The sequence below is a fragment of the Narcine bancroftii genome, chromosome 8, assembly GCF_036971445.1.
Source record: "Narcine bancroftii isolate sNarBan1 chromosome 8, sNarBan1.hap1, whole genome shotgun sequence".
NCBI classification, from domain to species: domain Eukaryota; kingdom Metazoa; phylum Chordata; class Chondrichthyes; order Torpediniformes; family Narcinidae; genus Narcine; species Narcine bancroftii.
This window is the reverse complement of record NC_091476.1, coordinates 97,794,829-97,810,459: the sequence shown is the minus strand read 5'-3', so window position 1 is coordinate 97,810,459 and position 15,631 is coordinate 97,794,829.

Here is a 15,631-nt window from a genome sequence, read left to right as displayed (position 1 = left end):
TCAATTCCTCTGTCTCAGTTACATCTGCTCCCAATATGAGGTCTTCCATTCCAGATCATTTGAGATGTCCTCCTTCTTCAAACAATACGGGCTCCCCTCCACCACCATCAACTCAGCCCTTACCCACAATTCTTTTATTCCCTACATATGTGTCTTGGACCCCCTTCCCCGAGAAGCAACAAGAACAGGATTCCCCGTGTCACCTGTAACATGATCCCACCACCAGACACATATTCCCCTCTCCTCCCTCTGTAGGGACAGTTCCCTCTGTGACTTACTTGCCCACTCATCCTTTCCTAATTACCCCCTTGGCACCTTCTCCTGTAACTTGCACCCACACCTCCTCACTCACCACCATTTGGGGGCCCTAAAGTCCTTCCAAGCGAAGCAACACTTGAATTGTGAATCTGCGTGAGTCATCTACTGCAACCGATGCTTCTGTTGTGATCTTTTCTACATTGGAGAGACAGGACACAGGCTGGGTTATCACTTCACTGGGCACCTACAATTTGTCCGCATCCATGAGAGGGAAATCCGAGTGTCCACCATTTCATCTCTGTGCCGCATTCCCTTGCCGACATGTCTGTCCGTGACCTCATGCACTGCCAAACCAAGGCCACCTGTAAATTGGAGGAACAACATGTAACATTCCGTCTGGGCACTCTCCAATCGGAAGGCATTAACATCAACTTCTATGGCTGATAGACCACTCCCTGTTCTCCCTTTCTTCCCCATCCCCTGCTGTCTCCTTTTCTCTGGCTCTCTCCTCCCTTCCCTCTCCATTCACAAAGCTATATCCCCCGCGCTTTTTGTTTTCTGTTTTTCCCTATTTCCCACCTATTACCTCTGGCTTGTGGGCTTGTGGTCCTCCCCCTCACCATTTTATTCAGGTGCTCATACCTGGATGAAGGGCTCAGGCCTGAAAATGTTGATTATTTATCTTTCCTATATATGAAGTATGCTGTTTGACCTGTTGATTTTCTCCAGCATTTACCACCATCTTGACAACCTATTATAGGAGCACAGTTAAGAGTGCCTTGTGTGGTATGTTAGATGCAAAGCATCAGACCGGAAGTCAATACAGATAATCATTGAAACAGCCGACAGGATTACTGGGATTTCCCTTTCCTCTATAGATGACATTTACCAGGAGTGCTGTCTCAAGAGGGCTCAATGTATCGTGGAAGACCCCTTTCTTCTAGGACACAGATCCTTCAACCCATTACAATCAAAAAGGGACAGCAGCATCAAAACCAGGCTGGGGAATAGCTTTTCTGTAACCATGACATTCATCCTGAATATTTATATGTATTTTGATTATTATGTGATTGCTATGCACTGTGTTTATTTGTACGTGGACCATGGTCTGCAGAGATGCTGTTTAATTGGGTTAAATTTATTATTTTAAAAAAATTTGGACGTATATCTTGGTAACAGGCTATTTCAGCCCACGAGTCAATATCACCCAATTTACACCCCATTACCTGGCACATTTTTTGCAAAGTGTGAGCAAACCGGACCCCCCATAGAAAGACCACAGGGAGAACATAAACCGCCTTACAGACAGCCTGGGATTCGACCCCAGTCTGGTCATGATTACTGGCATTGTAATGGCATTGCACGAACCACTACGCCAACCATAGATTGTATACGGTTTCATCACAATTTACAGTACAGTAGATGAAAAATCAGTTGACAATGAACTTGATCTGTCCAGGGTTAATCGCTCAGCACTCACCTTTGAGCTGTTGGATGGATGCTCATCATCAGAGTTGGTGGAGTCTGAGCGGTAAGACTGTCTCAACTGGCTTCAGCGAGAACAGGCAAGAGGCGAGGGATAGTAGGAGTCAAAGAACAAAAGGGCCACTCTATTGAGGAACAAAAAGGATTCAACAGGTAGGCACAGATAAGGGCAGGTTTAGATATCATATTATTTTTCCTCTAGTCATAAACAGTGGGAATGGCAGCCAAGGCAGGGGAATGCTCCTCTTGCAGAATGTGGGTCATTAGGGAAGCCAGCAGTATCCCTGATGACTTCATCTTTGACAAGTGAATCCAGCTGTAACTCCTGACAAGCCATGTTAAGGAACTGGAGCTGGAGTGAGATGAACTCTGGGTTCATTCGGGATGCAGAGGGGGTGATAGACAGGAGTTACAGGGACACTATCACACCCAGGAGGGAGGAGGAGAGTAGATGGATGACAGTTGGAAGAGAGAAAGAGAAGAGGTAGGCAGTGCAGGGCATCCCTGTGGATGTTCCCCTCAATAACAAGTGTACTATTTTGAGTACCGTTGGGGGAGAGATAACCTACCTGGGACAAGCCACGGTGATCAGGCCTCTGGCACAGAGTCTGGTCCTGTGGCTAAGAACAGAGGGAGGAGAAGAGGTGAGCTGTAGTGATAGGGGATTCCATAGTTAAGGGGACAGATAATAGGTTCTGTGGAAGAGATCAAGTAACCCGGATGGTATGTTGCCTCCCTTGTGCCAGGGTCCGGGATATCTCAGATCAAGTTCATGGCATTCTCAGGAGGGAGGGTGAGCAACCAGATGTCGTGCTCCCCAATGATGTTGGTAGGAAGAACGGTGAGGTCTTTTCAGGAGTTAGGTGCTCAGTAGAAGGATAGGACATCCAGGGTTGTGATCTCAGGATTGCTACCTATGCCATTGGGCTCTCTTTCAGGGAAGGTGGGACCTTTTCCAGTAGGACCATTTGTATCTGAACTGGAAGGAGATTAGTATCCACGTGGGAAGGTTTGCTAGTGCTGCTCTGGTGGGTTAAACTAGATTTGCAGGGGGATGGGAACCAGAATGAAAGAACAGTTGGAGGAGTGGAGGAGTGAAAAATATGATGTGAAAATTTCATGTACCATTAGAAGTCAATGGGTTGGATGTGATGGATCTATTTTCAGTTGCATCTATTTCAATGCAAGGAGTATTGTTGGAAAGGTGGACGAGCTTGGAGCATGGACCGGCACATGGAATTATGACATTGTGGCCATTAGTGAAACTTGATTGCAGGAGGGGCAGCTTAATGTTCCAGCTTCCATTGCTTCAGGCACAATAGAACAGGGGGATGAAAGGGGGAGGAGGGAGGAGTGGCATTGCTCATCAGGGAAAATATCACAGCTGTGCTCAGGCAGGACAGACTAGAGGGCTCATCTACTGAATCTATATGGGTGGAGCTGAGGAACAGGAAAAGTATGACCACACTCATGGGGTTGTATTATAGACTGCCCAATAGTCAATAAGATAGCAGAGACCTGCCAAAAACACAGGTTGTGAAAGTTGGAGATTTAAACTTTCCACATATTGCTTGGGACTCCCATACTGTAAAAGGGATGGATGGCTTGGAGTTTGTCAAATGGGTTCAGGAAAGTTTTGGCAGACAATTAATGTAAATTCTAAGGATTTATACAAGTATATTAAGAGCTAAAGGATAGTAAAGGGCAAAATTGGTTCACTAGGTGTGACAGTAGCTGCCTTTGTACGGATCCAAAAGAGATCTTAAATGTTTTTTTAACAGTCTTCACTCAGGAAACAGGCAGTTGTGGGAAGTAAGAAAAACAAGCAGTGAGGTCACGGAACCTATACAGATTAAAGAGGAGGTGGTGTTTGTTGTCTTTATGCACATAAAGCTGGATAAATCCCCAGGGTCTGACAAAGTAGTCCCTCAAACCTTGAGGAAGGCTAGTTTAGAAATTGTAGATATATTTAACATATCCTTAGCCACCGAGGAGGTACTGGAGGATTGGAGGGTAGCATATTTTGTTCGGTAGTTTAAAAAAGTCTCCAAAAGTAACTCTGGAAATTATAAACCAGTAAACCTGATGTCTGTAATAGGTAAACTATTGGAAAGAGTTCAAACATATCAGATATACAAGTATTTGGGTAGCCAGAGACTGATTAGGGATAGTCCACATGGTTTTGTGTGTGGTAGGTCATGTTTAACCAATCCTATAGAGTTTTCTGGAGGTTACCAGGAAAGTTGAAGAAGGAAAGGCTGTGAATATTGTCTACATGGACTTCAATACGGTTTTTGACAAGGTCTCACATTGGAGGTTAGGAAGATTCAGATTTTAGGTATTCATGGTGAAGTAGTGAACTGAATTTAACAATGACTGGATGGGAGAAGCCAGAGAGTTATGGTGGATGATTGCTTCTCAGACTGGAGGCCTGTGACTAGTGGTGTCCCTCAGGGATCAGTGCTGGGACCATTGTTGTTTGTCATCTATATCAATGATCTGGATGATAATGTGGTAAATTGAATCCGCAAGTTTGCAGTTGACACTAAGATTGGAGGGGTGAAGGAGGTTTTCAGAGCTTGCAGAGGGATCTGGACTAGCTGGAAAAATCATCTGAAAAATGGTAGATGGAATTTAATGGAGACAAGTGTGAGGAGTTGCATTTTGGAAAGACAAACCAAGAAAGGACATACACAGTAAATGGTAGGGTACTGAGGAGTGAGGTAGAATAGAGGGATCTGGGAATACTGATACATAATTCCCTAAAAGTGGTGTCACAGGTGGAGAAGGCTGTAAAGAGAGCTTTTGGCATATTGGCCTTCATAATCAAAGTACTGAGTACAGGAGTTGGGTGTTATGTCAAAGTTGTATAAGACATTAGTGAGGCCAGGTTTGGAGTATTGTGTGCAGTTTTGGTCACCTAACTACAGGAAAGATATCAATTAGAAAGAGTGCAGTGAAGATTTACCCGGATGTTGTCCAGACTTCAGAAACTGAGTTGCAAGGAAAGGTTAAACAGGTTAGAACTTTATTCCCTGGAGCATAGAAGAATGAGGGGAAATTTAATAGAGCTATTTAAAATTATGAGGGGGATAGACGGATAAATGTAGATACAAACCAGAGGACATGGGTTAAGAGTGAAAGGGGAAAGGTTTAGGTGGAACATGAGGGGGACTTCTTCACACAGAGAGTTGTGGGAGTATGGAATGTGCTGCCAGCTGAAGTGGTGAATAAGGGTTCAATTTTTACATGCAAGAAGAATATAGACAGATACATGAATAGGAGAGGTATGGGGGGGGGGCTATAGACTGGGTGCAGTTCCGAGGAATAATGCAAAATTTAAAAAAAATTGTTTGGCACCGACAAGAAGCTGAAGGTGCCTGTGTCGATGCTGTAATGTTCTATAGTCCTCACTCAGATAACTTTTCCAGTCCTCCTTCAATAGGTGGCTTTGTGAAATATCAAGCTGCCAATATTGATATTTTTTCCAGATATCAAAAGTCTTCTAGGAGCTGAGCCCAAACCACAGGAATGAACATGCTCATCTTCTCTGATCATTTCCAAACTCTGCTGGTAAGGAAAAGAATGTGGTTGATAAGGCTTTATTTCATGGGTAGAAATCAATTTTTGGAGTGTGTTTCACCATTCATATATATCAGGTCAATGTTAATCAACTGATGTTATTTTGTTTTCACTATGATTGTTTCATTCTCATTTATTTTTGGTTTCCATGATACGTGAGTTTATTTAGTGGATGGCACTGTCAAATTGATCTGCCACAGATCACAGCATTTGTGTCCTGCAATATGTTTACTGCAATGCCATTCATCAATGGCAGCTGAAAACTATTTCCCTTTAACTCATTTAAATCATTAATGTACAGATTAAGGAGCCATGAATCCTTTTATTCATGCTGAAGATTTTGTTTTTAAATAACTCCTTTTCAATTTTTGTATTTTTGGTTCTAACTCTGATTAGCTGCAATATGTTCAAATAAATTTAAAGATTCATTTTGATCCATCTCTGCAAAAATCAATCCTTCAAATGAAGCTCATCATTTCCCTTTGAAAGTATCCTTGCAATTCAATAAAAGTAATTAATTTTCCTTTTTAACAAATATAATCAGGCATTTTCTCAGCCACAAAAGTATAATTAGATTCTACTCCAAAAAAATTATGTTTTCTCACTTTCTTTTCCCTCCAAAAGTTGACATCCATTCTGTCGTCAAACATCTTCCTTTCAATGGAGATTTTCTTCTCCATCATTTCAGTTTGAAAAAGTAACTGCTTCCTTTCCACAGCACCTTTTCCTTTCCACCTGCAAATCCTTTCCTTTCAAGTAGTTATCCCAGCTCCTTTCAATGTCACAGTTGAATCTGTCTCAATTACATCCTGGAAATGCATTCCAGGTCCCAAATGTTACTGAAAACATTATTGATCAGATTCCATTTGTTTTCTGCCAGTCACCTTCAGTCTTTGTTCTCTGACTCATGATTCCTTCACCAATGGGAAGTTTCCCACTCTCCAATCAGTTCAGACCCTTTGTCAATTTAAATACTGCCATCAGATCTCTCCCTAACCTTCTCTGTTACCACAGCCCCAATTTCTCCAAACTATCCATGTTCAGATTATTCCTGTTTAAAGCTCTTCCTTAAAATATGTCATATTGCTCTTCAACTCTTCTCCCTTTTCTTTATGGTGGTGATTGTTTTGCCATTTTTCTTCTGCTGCGTTTTAAAGAAATATCAAATAGACAGAGTACATAGAGAGTAGAAATATTGCATCCATGCTGGCCAGGAGGCATCCAGTCACATTAATCTGATTTGTTTTCACACCACCCCATTAACTCTTCGCACATATTTTCCAGTCACCCATTGCACTGGGGGTTAATTTAAAATAGACCATTAACCTCTTTGGAACATGGGAAAAAAATGGTGGATCCAAGAGTAACATACAGGATCACAGGGAGAATTGTCAGCCTTCAGGATTTTTTTAAAAAACACTCTGCCTACAATATCTCCCAGGATATAAATTACCTTGCAAACATTATATACTCTTACAAGACAAGAGCTGAGAGTTTCAGCCAGCACAGAGCCCATTTCAAGAATGGATTACCTTACTTCATTTTCTTTCACCAATTTCTTCTTCAGGGACCATTATGGATAAGGAAAATATTAACCTGAATTAAATCTCAATTGCAATAATAATGCCTTCATCTTAAATTAAACAAAACTCCAATCTATTTTATTCACATCAAATCACTTGCAATGCCTTGGGCCTCTTGATGGTAACTTTCATTTGTACATGATTTAATCATGAGAACATCACAACTTAACTTCTGTGTTCCTCTTGGTGAGATTTTCATTACCACCATTCAATTTTTGTTAAGTTAAATTTCAGACAGCACTCATTTCTGTGGATTACATTTTCTTACAACTCAATGTGAGAAACAATATATTATTTCCCACACTTTCATTTGTGTTTACTGCCAGATCCTCACTATAACAGCAAGAGCCCACTTGGTCCCCACTGATTCTGGGTCAGGTGCAACTGCAGTACTGTGCTTTATGAATTAAACACTTTTGGGGGGAAATTTCCTCAAGGTACTTGAGGTGTTATAAATCCTCCAACATGAAGATGATGAGGGCCTGAACTCCAGTATTGATTTGGAGCATCTTTTAAATTAGATATCAACTTAGTAAAGATATCACAGTCTGCATTACATATGGCCAAACCATCAGTAAATTATCTATTGAAGCCGATTTAAAAAGTTAGCACAGCATATTTGATAGCCAGCTCTATAATCCCCAAGCCCTCCTCACTGTGACCAGAAGTCCAGGTCAGCTTTCACTGCTCATTTGTGAGGTTTTTTTTTGTACACTGTCAAGACTTCACCCACACCAATAATTCCTTCCAAGTGTTCTGACCTCTTAAAGGGACATCACCAAAGAAAATGGAACCTTTGATGTGTGTGTGTGTGTGTGTGTGTGTGTGTGTGTGTGTGTGTGTGTGTGTGTGTGTGTGTGTTCTGTTGTGCATCAGTCTGTGTATGTGTGTGTGTGTGTGTGTGTGTGTTTTCAGTTGTGCATCTGTGTGTGTGTGTGTGTGTGTGTGCATGTTCTATTGTGCATGTGTGTGTGTGTGTTTTCTGTTGTGCATCTGTGTGTGTGTGTTGTGTGTGTGTTTTCTGTTGTGCATCTGTGTGCATGTTCTGTTGTGCATCAGTGTGTGTGTGTGCATGTTCTGTTGTGCATCTGTGTGTGTGTGCATGTTCTGTTGTGCATCTGTGTGTGTGTGCATGTTCTGTTGTGCATCTGTGTGTGTGTGCATGTTCTATTGTGCATGTGTGTGTGTGTTTTCTGTTGTGCATCTGTGTGTGTGTGCATGTTCTGTTGTGCAACAGTGTGTGTGTGTGCATGTTCTATTGTGCATGTGTGTGTGTGTGTTTTCTGTTGTGCATCTGTGTGTGTGTGCATGTTCTGTTGTGCATCAGTGTGTGTGTGTGTGTGTGTGTGTACATGCATATGCATAATTACACATCTCTGCGTGTGTGGCCATTCTACAGAAAATTTATTCTATACTGTACAGCTTTGTGAGCATCTCAGTGCTTCAACACAAGTTTAAAATCAGAGCAATTAGATTTAAAATTATGAGTGAAAACCAAAGTATCAAACAAATTTGATGCATTAGCCCTTCACAAAAATAATCCTGTTGTTGCTGGGGAAAAAAAAAAATCATCTCCTTAAATAAATAGTTGTTTGGTTCAGATTGAAAATAATTTCTCGATTACATTAAGGAAACCCCACAGGGAAACTCTTTGTAGCTCACTAACTTTTCATTGTGGAACCTGGAAAGAAACCTTTCAGCATTGTGTTTCTGTAATGCGTTCATTTTCTCCAGGCAATTTTGATCCATTTCCCTTCCATTCTTGTATCTTCCTGCATTTAGTATCTAATTACAGAAAAGGCGGTACCGCACGGATGGCAGTCTCTTCAATCTGAGGCGCCTGCAAGCTCACACCAAGACACAAGAGAAACTTGTCCGTGAACTACTCTTTGCAGATGATGCCGCTTTAGTTGCCCATTCAGAGCCAGCTCTTCAGCGCTTGACGTCCTGCTTTGCGGAAACTGCCAAAATGTTTGGCCTGGAAGTCAGCCTGAAGAAAACTGAGGTCCTCCATCAGCCAGCTCCCCACCATGACTACCAGCCCCCCCACATCTCCATCGGGCACACAAAACTCAAAACGGTCAACCAGTTTACCTATCTCGGCTGCACCATTTCATCAGATGCAAGGATCGACAATGAGATAGACAACAGACTCGCCAAGGCAAATAGCGCCTTTGGAAGACTACACAAAAGAGTCTGGAAAAACAACCAACTGAAAAACCTCACAAAGATAAGCGTATACAGAGCCGTTGTCATACCCACACTCCTGTTCGGCTCCGAATCATGGGTCCTCTACCGGCACCACCTACGGCTCCTAGAACGCTTCCACCAGCGTTGTCTCCGCTCCATCCTCAACATCCATTGGAGCGCTCACACCCCTAACGTCGAGGTACTCGAGATGGCAGAGGTCGACAGCATCGAGTCCACGCTGCTGAAGATCCAGCTGCGCTGGATGGGTCACGTCTCCAGAATGGAGGACCATCGCCTTCCCAAGATCGTATTATATGGCGAGCTCTCCACTGGCCACCGTGACAGAGGTGCACCAAAGAAAAGGTACAAGGACTGCCTAAAGAAATCTCTTGGTGCCTGCCACATTGACCACCGCCAGTGGGCTGATAACGCCTCAAACCGTGCATCTTGGCGCCTCACAGTTTGGCGGGCAGCAGCCTCCTTTGAAGAAGACCGCAGAGCCCACCTCACTGACAAAAGGCAAAGGAGGAAAAACCCAACACCCAACCCCAACCAACCAATTTTCCCTTGCAACCGCTGCAATCGTGTCTGCCTGTCCCGCATCGGACTGGTCAGCCACAAACGAGCCTGCAGCTGACGTGGACTTTTTACCCCCTCCATAAATCTTCGTCCGCGAAGCCAAGCCAAAGAAAGAGAAGAAAGAAAGACAGAAAAGGCAAGGAACAAATCATTTTCAGGCCTAGACAAATAAACCAACCTGAAATGATTCAATTTGAGCTGTAATACATGTATGATGACATTATCATCATCAGTCTAAAATGTAAGAGGTTGTTTTGCAAGTGAGATTAGGGAGGGATAATGTTTGAGAAGGAAATTAAAAGAGGGAGTGGTGAAGTCCAAGATTACCTTTTGAGAATTAGCTTGCAGTGGCCCGTTAGCTGCAGGTGCATTAGCTTGCAGTGGCCCGTTAGCTGCAGGTGCATTAGCTTGCAGTGGCCCATTAGCTGCAGGTGCATTAGCTTGCAGTGGCCCGTTAGCTGCAGGTGCATTAGCTTGCAGTGGCCCGTTAGCTGCAGGTGCATTAGCTTGCAGTGGCCCGTTAGCTGCAGGTGCATTAGCTTGCAGTGGCCCGTTAGCTGCAGGTGCATTAGCTTGCAGTGGCCCGTTAGCTGCAGGTGCATTAGCTTGCAGTGGCCCGTTAGCTGCAGGTGCATTAGCTTGCAGTGGCCCGTTAGCTGCAGGTGCATTAGCTTGCAGTGGCCCGTTAGCTGCAGGTGCATTAGCTTGCAGTGGCCCGTTAGCTGCAGGTGCATTAGCTTGCAGTGGCCCGTCAGCTGCAGGTGCATTAGCTTGCAGTGGCCCGTCAGCTGCAGGTGCATTAGCTTGCAGTGGCCCGTCAGCTGCAGGTGCATTAGCTTGCAGTGGCCCGTTAGCTGCAGGTGCATTAGCTTGCAGTCGCCCGTTAGCTGCAGGTGCATTAGCTTGCAGTGGCCCGTTAGCTGCAGGTGCATTAGCTTGCAGTGGCCCGTTAGCTGCAGGTGCATTAGCTTGCAGTGGCCCGTTAGCTGCAGGTGCATTAGCTTGCAGTGGCCCGTTAGCTGCAGGTACATTAGCTTGCAGTGGCCCGTTAGCTGCAGGTACATTAGCTTGCAGTGGCCCGTTAGCTGCAGGTGCATTAGCTTGCAGTGGCCCGTTAGCTGCAGGTGCATTAGCTTGCAGTGGCCCGTTAGCTGCAGGTGCATTAGCTTGCAGTGGCCCGTTAGCTGCAGGTGCATTAGCTTGCAGTGGCCCGTTAGCTGCAGGTGCATTAGCTTGCAGTGGCCCGTTAGCTGCAGGTGCATTAGCTTGCAGTGGCCCGTTAGCTGCAGGTGCATTAGCTTGCAGTGGCCCGTTAGCTGCAGGTGCATTAGCTTGCAGTGGCCCGTTAGCTGCAGGTGCATTAGCTTGCAGTGGCCCGTTAGCTGCAGGTGCATTAGCTTGCAGTGGCCCGTTAGCTGCAGGTGCATTAGCTTGCAGTGGCCCGTTAGCTGCAGGTGCATTAGCTTGCAGTGGCCCGTTAGCTGCAGGTGCATTAGCTTGCAGTGGCCCGTTAGCTGCAGGTGCATTAGCTTGCAGTGGCCCGTTAGCTGCAGGTGCATTAGCTTGCAGTGGCCCGTTAGCTGCAGGTACATTAGCTTGCAGTGGCCCATTAGCTGCAGGTGCATTAGCTTGCAGTGGCCCGTTAGCTGCAGGTGCATTCGCTTGCAGTGGCCCGTTAGCTGCAGGTGCATTAGCTTGCAGTGGCCCGTTAGCTGCAGGTGCATTAGCTTGCAGTGGCCCGTTAGCTGCAGGTACATTCCATGATCGGTCTCCAACTACCCATAGAAACTGACAGGCATGCTCTCCAGTAACTGAGTACCAATAGCAATCACCACATTTTGAACATGATGCCGCAGTAACCAAACAGAGAAGTATTCTTGTGCAATCTAATTGCAAAGAAGCACTGAAAGACTTGTTTATACAGGAATTAAAGCGCACTGCAGGGTTCCGACACTGGGGAGGATCTCATTTTGAGCATGTTATACAATGCATACTCAAGACCAACCGTTTTTCTCCATCATCAGAGAAAATAACTAAAAAGGGATTGGTGACAAGGAAAGCATTTGTGGACGTTATTGTGCTGTTTAGATTGACTTGGAACAAGGCAAAGAGAAGGGCACTTTAAAAATGTCAGTGATAATTTAAGTGAAAAGAATGTGAACTTTCAACACAAAACATGGGGAAAATATTAAATAGGGATTATACATGTAGCATCCAATAACTTCAAATTTACCAGAATCTACACCACAGATGATATTGGAGTTTACTGTATTTGTCATTTGGACAGGAATAATGTGATGCGAATGCCATAGTCACTGACACAGCCTGTAACTCAAGTTCTTTCAGCATTGATATTCCATTGTTCATCACAGCAGCAGTATGCATTTGCAGCCATTGACTGACAACAAATTCTTTCTCAGTGGTGATGCCTCTCCACGGCTGAGTTGCTCACTGATAGTTACTGTCAAGCCATGTGCAAGAATATATGGCCAGGGGCATCGTCATGGAATGTTGCCAGGGTCTATCGAACTGCACTAGCAATGTGCAAATGCCTTCAGGAAAAGAGGGACAAGGAGAGAGTAAATAAAGCCAATTATGAACAGAAAAATATTTTGCTCCAAAGGTGGTTTTGTAACCAGAGATACTGGCTGTGATGTAGGCAACCGATTTGAGGATTTATAGCAGGAGCTACATTAATATCTAATCCAGGAGGAAATCTGCAATTAATTGTTCTGACCCTTTCATAGAAATGAATATGAGGCTTCATGAAAGAGGTAGAACATGGATGATCAGGTCCGAAACATTAGTTGCTTTTAAATCCTATATATCCTGTGTGACCTGCTGAGCATCTCCACCACTTTTGTATATTGCACTACAGTTACAGAGTCCAGACTTTCTCACTTAGCTGATGGATGGTGAAACATTGCACCATTGTGCTGTTATTTCTGAAGTACACAGGTGCCATGCAACTTGAAGAATTCAGAAGATCACAACTAAAAATGCCTCTGTGAGATTGTTTATTCCCTCTCTTGTATCACTCTTGCAGAATCCCTGTCACACTGAACATTTATTGTCCTTGATTGTATCCAGTCAAAGCTACAGCCAAATCCCGCAATAGTAACACAGAACTTATAATCCTGATTTACAAAATTCTCCATGCCCTTGGCCCTACTCCATCTACCACCCCCAACCAGGTCCTGCAACCTTCTCAAGCACGTTTGCCAGTGTATTTTTCAAAATTTTAGACTCTTTGAATCCCTTGCACTCATGCTATCCCCTTAAACCTTACTGCACCATCTTCAGTGGCTGCTTCTAGGCCTCTGAGTACGATTGGATACCAGGGGTATCTATTGGATACTGTATTATGAGAGGTCTGCAAAAGTCATGCATTTATAAGCTGGTGTCAGCCTGCTTTGGGAAAGTGCCAGAGAATTAAAGTGATCAACATTGTTATAAAAAGCCGTGAGCAATCACTGAAAAAAAATTGTAATCATTTTCAAATCACAAAAGGCCATAAACTGATTAATTTCACACTGCGTTTAAGACTGACTTCGTCTGGGAATCAGTGCTGCAGATTTGAACTGCAGGGCTCTTTCAAGTGGGGTTCCCTCTCAAATTCTGCTCGATTTCCTTTTTATCAGAGATGATGAGCAAAAAAAAGGTAGGGGGAGCATTAGGGGGAACTTCACATAGAGGAGTGGGAGTGTGGAACGAGTTGCCAGCTGAAGTGGCAATTTTAACATTTAAGAGAAATTTGGACTGGTACATGGATGGGAGGGCTTTGGACTGGGTGCAGGTCAGGAGAATAATAGTTTGGCACAGACTAGAAGGGCCTGTTTTCTATTCTGAAATGTTCTATGGCTCTAAATACATGGGATGTTGGGAGATCCACAATGCAATCGTGAGACCAGGCCACAGGAAGGTCTGCGAGAACAATTTCAACACTGAAGAGTGTTGTGAAACACCAAACATTTTATTTTTTGGTCAAATGAAACAGAACAATGTTCAGGCATACAATAGATTCTGCAGTAAATCCCAGAAAACAATAATGGTTAAACATCAAACAGTCACTCTTTCTAACCCAGCCCATTCCCCTTCCCATGTGCCACACCTGACCTTTGAGCTCCTTCCTTTCCAACACAAATTATATGTCCAGGAGATTTAGCAATATACTTGAATTCCATTCGATTTAGTAAAAGCCATTCACTGCTTACGATGTGTCTCCACAACACTGCAGTTGTTGCTTAATACACACAAGTCATCTCATTTCAGTCAGGGAACAAACCTCCATGCTTCAAGGATCCAGTCCCCAGACTGAAGCAGAGGATGCTGTCTCTGCTGGATCCCACTGCCCCTTCATCCACACCATCTCCCTCTACCCAGCCCTACTCCCTCACACTCTCCCTACTCATTACTCCTCTACTGAGCCTTCCCATTCTTCCCACCCCTAGCCCCTTACCCTCTCAGCTCTTCCCCAACTTGCCTCTGCCCCTCAACTGCACACCTCTCCTCTCTGACATCCTCAACCCTCTATCTCCTCCCCATCCTCCACTATGCTCTACACTCCTCTCACCCCCTCCACCTCACTGACCCATTGAACCCCTGCTGCATTTTCATAATCCCCTATAACTTTCCCCTCTGAGACTGAATACTCTGTCCTCTGTAGAACCATCACCTACTCCAATCTTCCCCTCTTGGATCGCAGTGCTATCCATTCTCACTGCACCAATCCCAGACTCACGATCAAACCAGCAGACAAGGGTTGTGCTGTTATAATCTGGTGCACTGATCTCTACCTTGCCAAGGCTCTATATTGACCCCAATTGTCAGTATCTCACTTTCCTATATCTGTCTCCTGTTCCCCACCCCCTTCCCTTTCTTCTATCAGAAACATCTTTCAGCCCTCTCCCCATTTCACTTCTCTGCTCATTTAATTTCTACCCTCCCACTTATTTCTATCTATTTGCTTTTACCTGTTGACCTGTGTTTCTCCCCTATCTCCTCCAACTCCTTCAAATTTATATTCTGCCTGATTTTTTGCCACTTCTGAAGAAGCACTCAGGCCTGAATCATTGGTTGCCTTTTCCTTCCTATGGATGCAGCGTGACCTGCTGAGTTTCTCCAGCACTCCCTTGCTTCCGGCTGTTGGTCTCCTATGCACTGAGACCAATGCCAACAAGAATGCTTCATCCTCTGATGGAGCACATTACTACCTTCTGGACAACACTCTACAAATGCTAGCTTGTGCAATTTCTGCATTACGTCTTAAATTTTCAGCCCTCAGACCTCATTCTCCCCTCTCTTTTCTGCCGGTAATTTAACATGTATTTGCCTTGTATTAATGCCTCCCTTTGCTGGTTTTCCAGAAGACCACAAACCCCCCTTTTTTTGCCTTGTAATCTCCTTTAGCCAAACTTTACCTTTCATAAATTGGGTCCTATCTTACTTCCTTCTCTTCCCCAGTTCTGAAGAGTCCTCGACCTGAAGCATTAATTGTTTCCCCTTCCAGCCATGGTGCCTTTGATTACATAATGGCCTGGTGATTATTTCCACTATTTCTTTCATATTTAAAAATTTCCAGTATCTGCATTTTGCCCCACGGAATGTTGTTTCATTTTCTATCATGAACTTTTAATCTTAACCATTCTTCACTGTAACTAAATTGCACAGAAATCACAGTGAATATTTGTGCCACAGCAAGAATGTTACCCGATTTATCAGATATTGTCATTTTAAAGGCCAGATATGCGTAGATATTGCCTGTCATCCTCACTGCTATAATTTCCTTTTATCCCCTTGTGGTGCAATAGTTGACTCTCACCTTTAAATTCTTTGGATCTATTTTCTCTTTAACTCTAACTATAATTCAAATTGACCCTTGTGTAATTTGTGGTGAAGTTACACAACTCTCACATCTTCTCCTAATTCATATTCATGATTTATCTTTGCTGATC